Genomic DNA, 12,781 nt, shown 5'->3' with positions numbered 1-12,781 from the left:
GCTCTTATCTTGTGCCAAATTGCCTTGGCAGAAAATAGATCACATTCTTCTTCAAAGCTAGCATGAAATAAACTTTTACTATTTTTGTAATCTCTTTGTTCCTGATTTTTTGCCCCTAACACTATAATTGCCTTCATTCAGATAGTCATATATTTCAAGTACTGGTGGAAAAAGAATAAAATTAGGAGCAACAGTTTTATCTTTTTTACTGAATAGGTAAAGATAGACGGTATGCAGAAGACATATAGAAGAAATTAACACTAGATATAGGAACTTTAAAAAGAAGGTGAAGGATTGGGTTATTTCAGTGGCTATTGTGATAAGTCAATCAGTACAGATGATTGAATTATTTACAATAGTTTGGAAATAAAGACTCTGAGGAGGAGCAAGAAACAAAATGTAGATAGTTGCAAATGATTTTTAGAGGACTAAAAAGAACACAATAGGATAAAAGAAGAATGAATTAACTCCAGTATCTAATAGATATGGCTTCCTATATACAATGATTAGCAAATGGAAACTGTGGAAATCAGGATAGACTACTCAAGGAAAGGGAAGACTAGAGAAGAAACGCTATGATTGACAAACCTGAAGAAGAATAGGAGGACAATGGATTAGCTGAAATTATGAGATCAAAGTAAATTCTTGAATATCTATGGACTGATGAGATATTATATCAACATGATGAGCATATATCCATATAGTGATTATGGTTTCAACAACAATAATAATATTGTACAAGCATGATTCCTCCTTTAAAATTAAAAGTAATTTCAACTTGCATGGAATCTGAAATACAACTTGAATAAAATCAGTATCACTGTTTGGAAATTAGTTATGGATTTTCCAAAAATACCATCTTGTATTGTGGAACTTCTGCAGCATATACAATACAGTCATTAAACTATATAATTTAAGTTCAGCCAACCTTGAAATCCTAGAAGAATAGACAGCAGCTATTGATCATTATTTCTTTGGATTGTCAGTCTTCAGTCTGACAATTTGAAGGACAAGTTCAAATGTACTGTATATTGCTGAAAGCAAGAAGGGAAGGGAAAATGTACATACTGTAGTTTGAAATCTGAGCTGGAAATACCTGGTTAAACATGGGAGGCCAGATGATGTCCTCTGTAGAAATGATTAATAGTTTATCCAGAGAAGCTGTTGGGTTGATCTTTCCAACTTTGACTTTAACAAAGCTCTTGTTTGAGAAGGTGACCCAGTTGGTAATGTCAAATCCAGTGTCCAAGTCTCCATTTTCATTAAATGAAACCTTCTGTCCTGCGGTATTATTAAAAGAGATGGTTCTCAAATAGTGATGGAGCTAAACAGAAGCAAAGGCAGAAAATTAATGGAAAAGAGGAAGGGAAGAAGGAATGGACTGGACTGGAATAAAATATAACAGAACAGAACAAAACAGAACAGAATAGAATAGAGGTGGAAGGGACCTTGGAGGTCTTCTAATCCAGCCCCCTCCTCAAGGAGGAGAACCTATACCATCTCATACAAGTGACTGTCTAGCCCCTTCTTAAAAATCTCCAATGATGGAGCGCCCATGATTTCTAAAGGCAAACTGTTCCACTGGTTAATTGTCCTCACTGTCAGGAAGTTTCTCCTTAATTCCAGATTGCTTCTCTCTTTATTCAGTTTCCAACCAGTGCTTCTCATTCTGTCCTCTGGTGCTTTGGTGAATAACATGACCCCCTCTTCTTTGTGGCAACCCCTCAAATACTGGAATATTGCTATCATGCCTCCCCTATCTCTTCATTTCTTTAAACTAGCCAAACCCAACTTGTGCAGCCATGTCTTTGTATGTTTTAGTCTCCAGGGCTTTGATCATCTTAGTTGCTCTTCTCTGAACTTTTTTGGAAGGAAGGAAGGAAGGAAGGAAGGAAGGAAGGAAGGAAGGAAGGAAGGAAGGAAAGAGGAGGAGGAGGGAGAGGAGGAGGAGAGGGAGGGAGGGAGGGAGGATAGCAGTGGTATTAGGTTATGGCTCATCCATTTAATATAATTGAGCACTTTATTAGAATTACTATTCCACAAATGCTCATCTTGTTTCTACTCTGCCACAGATATTTGAACCTCTGAGAATCACACAGATTCTGCAGCATCTAAACCTTTTCCTCCACAGTTATAGGTTTTTTTTATCTATTCACAATTGCAAAACTTTTCAAATCTTGGAAGGATGAGGAAAATGGAGAGATAGTAGACTTAAAATCATCAGTGTTCTCATTGGCATTATACTTTGTTCTGCAGCTCATTGATTAGAAGAAGATTAATGGGAAATCTTCATTCATTCTCTAATTACCTGCCATACTTCTTGAGTCAAAAATGTTTCTCTCCCAACTTCTCTTGCCCTGTCTTTAAATGTGGGGTAAAGCATGACATGTAAAGCATGTGCCACAGCATAGACTGCATTATAGATGCTGTAAGTCTGCCCAGTCATGGTGGTGTCAAACACAGACTTAGGTACATTCTCAAACTTCTCTTCTCCAGTGCACAGCTTTCCATCATCTACCAATGCATAAGCAAAGGTACAATCAAAAACCTGTTTCCAAAACACTCTCATTAATTGGTCTTCCTCTCCTGAAGTTGGCTTTGTCATCTGAAGGAATTTATTGAATCCAGGGATCTCCTTGGAAGACACTTCAAAAGTTATAGCACCATGGAAAGCATCCATATCCAACATTTTGAGAAGAGAAAGTGATGTAAATTCCATTTGAGCTGGCATTATCCAAACTTTATCTTTTCTCTTGACTGGTATCTCTGCTATTTCTTCAAAATACGGCAAAAGTATAATAGCAATAATGTATTGGTTTTCACCGTATAGGATTATCACATTGGCAGTGCTCTTCATGATAATAATGTATAGTTTACTGAAATCATTAACTATACTTGGAACATAATTCGTAAATGTTGACTGGACTGTCTCTTTCATGAAGTCAAAACAGATTCCTTTCTGGGAAAATAAATTAACAGCATTTTCTACGAACCTTTTGTCACTCTTTTCAAGTTGGAAAATCAGTCCAATCCATGTCCACTTTAAATACAACAGCAGTTGGAGAAGACCCATAATCTCTTGATCACCGTTTGGGAAAAATTGATGAAAGAAAACATCTTGTGTCTTGCCATGTATCAATGGAGAAGATCCATAAATGAGCTAAACATAGGAGAAAGAGGGGACATGTTTTTCCAAAATGAAATATTTTCATTATTTTTGAAAGTTCTGCTCTTAATTAATTTTGTTTGTTGCAAATATTGAAAGATATCTAATCAATTTCAGAAAAAAATGTGGAATTTTTATACAACAGCTGTTACTGTAATATAAGTTCAAAACAAGAAACATCAAATATACATTAATTCAGGAAATATTATGGTGAAAAGGAACCACATGTTTTAATGTCTAATGTCATGGTTCCGATAGATGAAACCCATCAAAAGAACTTCAAGACAAAAATTCTTCCTTTAAGAATATTTTATTCAAGAAACAAAGTATTGGCACTACATAGTTGAACCCAAAAATTAAATTCCCTTCCCCCGGAAAAAAATAACAAAGTGCAATTTCCACCCCAATAAACTGTCATAATTCACATTCTCCAATTAGCCTAAAACACAGGCTTTCTCCCCAGCTCCTCATCCTGCCCAAACATTATCAGTTCACCCTTGAGTTCCCACAAAGCAGCATTATTATTATGGCTAGCTAAGGTCAAGCATTCATCCCAATACCCCCGTCCTTCTGCATCTGATTTCTAAATACCAGAAAAGGCATGTTAAAAGCAAAGAGAAAAAAATAGCAATTTTCATCAGTTGTCAGAGCATGAACATCCACTGTTTACAGCGTTGACATCTAAATCTAAGTCCTGTCTGAGGAAGGAAACCCATACACACATATCACTAATTTTCTCCTCATAGAAAATGGAAGACATTCAAGAAATGAAATAATGATGGGATGAAGTAATGATGGGATGAAGGTGAGATAGGATGTGTAATTGAAGAACATCATTTCAGCTATTTATCTTTTAGTTCTAGTATTTTTGCTAAGTACTTGATGCATTTTACAGTATGAGCTATAAGGGAATTATATCTGAGGGAACACCTGCTCCCTCAGGAACATCAAGCTCCCTTTGTCCTGTGTGCTTCCACAGGGAGGGTCTTCTCAGGGTACCACCGGTAAAATATTGCCGGCAGACAACACCCAGGGGGAGGGCCTTCTCTGTGGGTGCGCCGGCCCTTTGGAACCACCTACCTGTAGAGCTTATGACTGCCCCTGACCTTCGCTCATTCTGCCGGGACCTGAAGACCTGGCTCTTCGAGCTTTCTGGCCTGGAGTGAGAGTATTAACTGGGGTTTTAATTGTATTTTAATTGTAATTGGAGTTTTTAGTTTCAAGGTTAGTTTAATCATTTTAATTGTTTTTAATTTTTGTAATTTGTTGTATTGTTTTTAAAAAAACCTTGTGAACCGCCCTGAGTCCTATGGGAGAAGGGCGGTATATAAGTATAAATAAATAAATAAATAAATAAATAAATAAATAAATAAATAAATAAATACATAAATAAATAAATAAATAAATAGTCAAATAAATATTTTATTTGAATTTCATATTGATTCATTTGTAATACATAGATTAATTTTTTGTTACCTGAGTCATGAACAATTCATGGAGAGGAAGGAAGGAAGGAAGGAAGGAAGGAAGGAAGGAAGGAAGGAAGGAAGGAAGGAAGGAAGGAAGGAAGGAAATATATTCTGCAATATAAAGATCAAGATAACTATTCCCTTTACTTTATCAAGTCCATGAATCCTTTACTTCATTATTAAGTCATGGTAAGAAAATGGATACATGAAATGAACTGATATTTCTATAGAGTGCATTAATAAATAATTCAAGGAATCAAATATATTAATTGATTCAAATTCCTATTGATGAAGAAATCTAGCAGAGTACTAAAAAGTATCCATCTCATCTGCAAATTCATAACTTGTTTGAGGTTGCCACTTTATTTCTAAATCACAAAATGTAAAAGAAAAAAAAAGATTATTTGTTGTTTATTTAAAAAATGTTTATAAAAGCAAAAGGAGGGATTATTTTTAGATTTGCAAGATTCTTTATTGTAACTTTACAATAGAAGATTTCAGGATTTTGTCTCCTAATCTGCATAATCTTGAAAGGCTGACATGAATCTTGAAAACTGGATAGCATTTGCTCTCCTGCCTTTATGTTCCAAAGAGTGAAGTGTATTTGGGGGGTCAATCCTGAGATGCTTTCTCAGGTTACCCTTCTGGTTTAGGTCCAGATTATATTTATCAGAGTGTTGTAATTGCCTGCAGTTCTTCCTCCTGGTTGTTCTTTGTTGTTGCTAGCTGCGAAGTCATGTCTCACTCATTGTGACCCTGTGGACAACGTTCCTCCAGGCCTTCCTGTCCTCTACCATCTTCTGGAGTCCATTTAAGCTCACGCCTACTGCTTGAGTGACTCCATCCAGCCACCTCATTCTCTGTCGTCCCTTTCTTCTATTTCCCTCAATCTTTCCCAGCATTAGGCTCTTCTCCAGTGAGTCCTTCCTTCTGCTTAGGTGGCCAAAGTATTTGAGTTTTAGCTTCAGGATCTGGCCTTCTAAAGAGCAGTCAGGGTTGATCTACTAAAAATTTGTTCAAGAACAAATCTTACCTGTTCAAGAACAAATCTTGTAGACATTCATAATATTTGCCATGAAAGGAAAGATGGAAGAGTTAGGTCCCGCAATGACAGAAACCACCCAATCCTTGACATCACACTTATAGTTGGGCATGAATCTGCCCTGTGTTGAAACAAGTTCCATTGAAGCCAGAGTAGTCCATCTCGCCATGAAATAACTATTAGAGATTTGAACACCCAGGCTGATGTTGTATAATATATTATTGTTTCCGTTTATCTCCTTTATAGCAAAAACCAAGGCTAGGATATGTTGGTAGTTCTGCAGGAAATATCTGCAATGACAGATATATTACAAATCATATTTCTCCTCCTGATAAATGACATTACAGAACCACCAATATTGTGATGGATGGATATTAAAACTGATGAAATAGTTTTATACAGTAGTAATGGAAACATTTTGCAAATATTTTTCCAGAGTGTCTAAAAATGTTGTTTTTGATGAAATGGAAAATGCACCTGGGAAATATATGTGTGTGTGTGTATGTGTGTGTGTGTGTGTGTGTATGAGAGGGATGCGGTGGCTCAGTGGGTTAGGATGCTGAGCTTGTTGACCTGATGGTCGGCAGTTTGGCAGGTCGAATCCCAAATGCCGCATAACAGAGTGAGTGCCTGTTACTCGTCCCAGATTCTGCCAACCTAGCAGTTCAAAAGCACGTAAAAATGCAAGTAGAAAAATAGGGACCACTACGGTGGGAAGGTAACAGCGTTCCATGCGTCTTTGGCATCTAGTCATGTCGGCCACATAACCACGGAGACGTCCTCGGACAAGCGCTGGCTCTTCAGCTTTGAAACAGAGATGAGCACCGGCCCCTAGAGTTAGAACTGACTAGCACACATGTGCGGGGCAACCTTTACCTTTACACACACACACACACACACACACATATGTATGTATGCATGTATGTATATGTATATGTATATATGTGTGTGTGTATTTGTGTGTATGTGTGTGTATGTGTATATGTATATGTATATGTATATGTGTAAAGAAGTGAAAATCTGTACACAATCTCATCAACCAGATCTTCAGATGGGTGCCTTGTGAAACCAACTGGATCAGATATCATGTAGAATTGAGATAGTATCCCAGCCACTATGAAATCTCCTGGCAGAAAATATTTGTGCTTAATAAGGGGAGGTTTCTCCATAACACATTCTTTAGTACAAAGAATAAGGCATGCAATTCCTGACAGTAACATTGACAATGTTGCCATCTCTGCCATGGAAAATATCATCTTCTTCAATAAAATGTTTGTCACCACATACAGTATGAACCAGATCCACCTGCAAAAATAAAACATAAGGGAGACAGGGAAGAACCCTCTCACTGATTAGGATACTCACTATAAATATTCTTTCCTAAAGAGCAAATTGTTGCAGCTCTAGCAATTTGGTCATACAATTAACAACACTTTTCAACCCAGAGCTGTTCTTGGGTAATTGTCCCTTGAAATTCCTCAAGGATTTGAGAATAATCTACTTTACAGATATTCTTTGGGTAATTATAGGGGAAATCAATGCACAGTCAGTGAAGCTCCTCTGAGATTTTGAGTAGTAATCAGAATGATGATATTTATGGACTAGGAAAAGGTATTCGTAATTGCAAACTGTATAGGAGCTAGAGAGGGGGGAAAAAAGAAAATGCAAATGCAAATGAACAAATGCTAGTTCTGTAGCTGTAAACTTGTCATTCTGTGGAATAATAGTACTACCCAACTTTCCCATTAGGAAGCACATTAAAGCATGACTTTTCCAAAAAGCCAAAGAGAAATGGACCTATCATATTATAGGATCACACTCACATTTTTTATTATTTTGAGAGGTCTTTAACTACTTTGGTTATTGTATTTGTAATTTAATTTTATCACGATATTTCTTTTTAACATTCACAATGGGAGTAAATTTGTAAGCTGCTCAGATTCCTTTGGGATGGGAACAGTGTGTAATGCCTAGTAAGCAAACAGATAAAAAGGAATAATGTTGGAGACAAATTTTTAATTGATCCTCCTTTAGAGAGTGAATCAATTTCAGAAGAGAAAGTTCTTAATATTAAGAGGGACATAGTTTTCAACACTGTTATTTTTCTTGAAAACTAAATTATAAATACTAAAAATATAACTCGGCTTTTCACTTGTTTCAAATGGTTTTTAATCTATATCCTCAAAGTCTCCTGATGTGGACCATATTTTGGGGGGTCTGTGATGACTGACATGATCCTGCACCTGATTTAACCAATTATCCACCATTGATATGTTATAGTCCTGCAACAAATCTTTTTGATCACAAAAGTGGGAAATGGGAAATCAATTGATGATGATGATAACTTTATTGTCACTTTGAATGTACACCAATCGGCATACATCAAAATGAATTTTCGTTGCATACAGCTCACAAAGGGTCACCACCTCCGATATATACTCCTTGTTCAGGGCCCGCTCAAATTTCACATTGTCCATTTTAGTCTCTAGGGAGTGAACGATGGCAAACAGGACAGATGGAAATGGGGCTCCATGTGGATTAGCCCTCAAATTCATTTGTATTCTGACAACCTCGCCTTCTTTCCTTTTTCTGATCCTGACTTAGAGCACACCTTCCTCTTTAATTGTGAAATAACTTCAGGAAGTCCATTTATTTATAAATGTTAAATCCTTTCCTTCCTTCCTTCTTTCCTTCTTTGCTTATTTCCTTCCTTCCTTCCTTCCTTCCTTCCTTCCTTCCTTCCTTCCTTCCTTCCTTCCTTTCTCAGGACTCATAGGATGCCAGTTTTTTATATTGATTATACCTGATCACATGGCAACCAAAGAGCCCACCTAGCAGGCTCATCTAGATATTGAAGAGGAACCAAGAGACTATGAATACTGCAGAACACCAAACAGTAGCAGCAGTGGTGGGATTCAAATAGGTGAACAACCGATTCTCTGTGGGATGCTGCTTCTGGAAGTCCATTCTGGGCCTGGGCAACAAAAAATTAGCTACCGGTTATGCTGAAATGGTGTGAACTGGCTGAATCCTACCACTGAGTAGTAGCCCAGAGAAAAATCTCTCTCCAAATCACAATGGACTGCAAGGTACCTAAGGAAAAAGTGTCAAAGCAGTATAACACAATGCTGCCCATATTAAGCTCTCTTAATGGATTCCCCAATATGAATTTATTGGCTGACAGAATCCCCAACATATCTTCCTTGCCTGATATGGTGGACAGGCCAATGCAATGGGATAAACACGGTTCCTTATGTAACCATGTCCTATTCCAAGTTAGTCACTGCCATGTCCCATAATCGTACAATATTGATTTTAAGATACTTGAATATTGTTTTGCAGTAATTCTTCCAATAATCCAATAATGATTCAAATAGTAATCTTTGGTCTTTGGTGCTCTCGAAGCTTGGTTGTTTTCATCCAGATGTTTCATTACCCCAAAATAGGTAATATATATATCAGTGTTAATACTAGACTAGGATTGATAAAGGTCCCGGTTTGGGTAATGAAATTCTATAAAGAAAACAATGAAGTTTAGAGAGCAGCAATGACTCCTCATTTTAATCCTGGCCTGCAGATTTTATCCATTATTGGAATATTTCATCATGCAGAGATTTTTTGGAAAAAATAAAAAAAAATGCTTACTTTAGCAGGAGGAAAATGAATATTATACGGGATATTATTATTTAATGGAATCAATTTCCTAAATTCAGCAAATATACCCCAGTTCTATCCCTTTCCTTTTATACACACACATACTAACACAATTTCTTTTATCTTGGAAAATAAAATTTCAGCATTAATTAGAAGCAGTAATTGGAACAATCTAGTACAAATGAGATTAGAAGTTTATTTTTGGATTCTTTGAAATATTCTTTCACTTTTGGCATTTCTAAAGAAATATCATTGAATAGACGTCATTTGTAGATTGTTTAAATATCACCATTTAGAACCACAGTTAAGAAAATTGTATGGTCTTGCATAGGACCACTCTTACCCATCTGGTTTGAAATTTTCCCTTTTGCGCATGGAAGGCAATCATAACAGCAAAATGGCTTCCCTTCTATTTTCATCTTCCTGTGGCCTGGATAACATACTACTTAAAATATGTTTCCCTCCTAATTTAATATATAGCATAATTGATTTAAAGGGTCAGTTTTGTTTCTTTACCAGCTGTTCCTTTCTGTTCAAATCAGGCCTCAGAACAATAATGTAGCATTTTGGGGCAAAGATGCAGCACAGTAAACCAGCTGCAGAAGCTAAAATGGAGAAGATCTCCACAGCCACCATGTACTTTCCCTTGGTGCTTAGATAGGTGGGGAAAAATGATATCCAGACACTACAAAAGACCAACATGCTGAAGGTGATAAATTTGGCTTCATTGAAACTATCAGGTAGCTTCCTAGCAAAGAAAGCTACAGTGAAACTGATAGCAGTTAAGAAACCCATAAAACCAAAGACAGTATAAAACATGATGCCTGAACCTTCAATACATTCTAGGACAATTTCTTCAGCTATAGAGTGCTTGTCTGAATGGGGGAATGGGGGAGAAATTGCAAGCCACACACTACTAAAGGTGGCTTGCACTAGGGAGCAAGAAAAAACAATAATATTGGCCAACCTTTTCCCCACCCATTTCCTCATTTTGGAGCCTGGTTTGGTGGCCATGAAAGCAAGAACCACTATGATTGTTTTGCCTAAAATACAAGAAAGGGCTACAGAGAAGATGATGCCAAAAGTAGTTTGTCTCATGAGGCACTTTACTTGGTCGGGTTGCCCAATGAAAAGCAAAATGCAAAGGAAGGAGAGGAAGAGGGACATAAGAAGAATATACGTGAGGTTCCTATTGTTGGCTTTGACAATTGGAGTGTCCTGGTGTCTAATGAAAATACGCAGGACCAAAGCTGTGACGAAAGAAAAGAAGAAAGCCATAGCTGAGAAGCTAATTCCCAGAGATTCTTTATAAGACAAAAATATGATGCGCTTTGGAATGCAAAGAGTGTGAGCTTTGTTTGGATATTCATCTTCTGAACATGGGAAACAGTCATCTGCATCTAAAAAAAAATGTTTTCATATTTATAAATTGTATTTGATTGTATGGGAGGAAAGATAGCTAATGTGACTGTTTAAGCTAAATATTTTCAGTTTGTCCTGTAATGATTTAGGCATGTTAGATATCTGGTTGCTCAGATTCTGGTCAAGGAGACTAAACATATCTAACACTGATCAACATTGTTATGATGATCTTTTATTTCTAATAGCTCTGCTGGGTAAAGCAAAAGGAAATAATAATTGGATTTATGGAACATGTTTATCATCCTGAATACTTTTGGGGAGTTCTGGGACTGCAAAGAAGGACCCAAAGATTCCTGTCTCATATTTAAGGCAGATTTACCATTAAGACACAGCTCTTGACTTTTCTTTATTACTACCCATTCTGTTACCTATTCCAAGAAACCACACAGTACCACTTAAAATCAGGTAGAAAGTTTGTTAAATCTATAATATACTACAATTTAAGATTTTTTTTCTGTCCACATTATTTATTTGTTGATTTGGCTTATTATTTTTCTATTATTAAGGAACCATTACAGTTATAGATTACTTTTAAAATTACTCAAGTTCACCTGAGATACATTGAAGCTTAATTTTTTTTATTCTTCCAAGAATATATTATCATTTTTTCCCCCAAGATTAGGGTTAATTAACTGGGACTGAACATTTAGCATTTCTTTCAATCACCTTCTAAACTGGAATTCTCCAAAATGATATAAGGTTCATCCCAGCTAGCATTGATATCTCTTTACTTTCATAGAAGCCATCAGTGAGTAAGTAAAGTAAAAATATGGCTTGAGATTTCAATAGACTGAATAATCAACATCTCTCCTGAATTATGTACATTTTTTAAAAGAGATGGTAAACTAATTTTTAAGAAATATTGTACAAAATACAAAGCACTGAAATTTGTCCTTTAGTTATCTTACCTGTATTGGCTGAAATTTTCCCTTCTGGACATTTAAGACAATCATAGCAGCAAAAGGGCTTTCCTTCTATTATTATTTTGCTAGACCCTGATAAGCATTGAGGATTGCACTTAGAAAAGGGCTGTGCCTGTTGGACATTAAGAAGAAAAAATGAGACATTATCCTTTAACATTCAGAAATGCTTGCATTTGAAGAATTGGGATTTTGCTAATAATTTAGGTATATAATATATTTGCATTTATATATGGCATGAGTATTTTTTTTCAACTGAACATGTAACTTATTTAAATTCCTCTAATTATCCATTTAACATCTTTTGGAATAAAAATTATCTACTGTTACACTAAAATAGGCATCCCTTTGTAGTCTTGGACAATTCTGGATACTCTTGCGAATATTTAGAATTTGAGCAAATATTCATAAAATTTTAGATTAACAGTCATAATCAAAGAAGCCAGAATTATTTGAAAAGCCCACATTGGTGGAAAAATAAAGCCATAATAAAAAAATAAATGACTAGGTATCTAAATTGTGAAAGTACACTTCAATGTTCAGAAGAACTTTGTACTTAAATATTTAAGTACAAGCATTCTTGACCTCTAACTTTATAAATGGCTTTCTAATAATGTCCAAAGTTTCAGGTCTTCTATGTATGGAGTCTGCCTTTGAATTTTATGGAAAATTAAAGTTTTAATATTCATTTGATGCATTTATTCTTTTACTTGGTGATTTATACCGATAACTGTCTTTTCAGTTTTACCATATATGAATCACTCAGAGAATGCTGTATGTTCATGGGCAAAACTCTTCTAGAAAGATATCTGAATACTGAATCACTCTTTAAATAATATTTTCACTATTATTTCTTTTTTAAATTAGTGCAGAATGTACCTGGTTCAACAACAGATAATGTTCTCTGCAGAAATTTTAAAGGCTGATGAATACCCCTCCCCCTTTGTAGAAGCTACAACCTAGTATACTATAGGTATATTCTTCTCAATATATTGTTTTTGTACAGTAATAAAATGCCTATATATTTTAATATAATATCACATATTAACAAGCAGTGCTTTTTAAACAAATGTTATTTTTAATATTAAGTGAAAATGTTTTTAAAATT

The sequence above is a fragment of the Vipera berus genome (genome assembly GCF_964194415.1).
Source record: "Vipera berus genome assembly, chromosome: Z".
NCBI classification, from domain to species: domain Eukaryota; kingdom Metazoa; phylum Chordata; class Lepidosauria; order Squamata; family Viperidae; genus Vipera; species Vipera berus.
The sequence above is the reverse complement of the archived record's forward strand: the minus strand, read 5'-3'. Positions refer to the sequence as shown.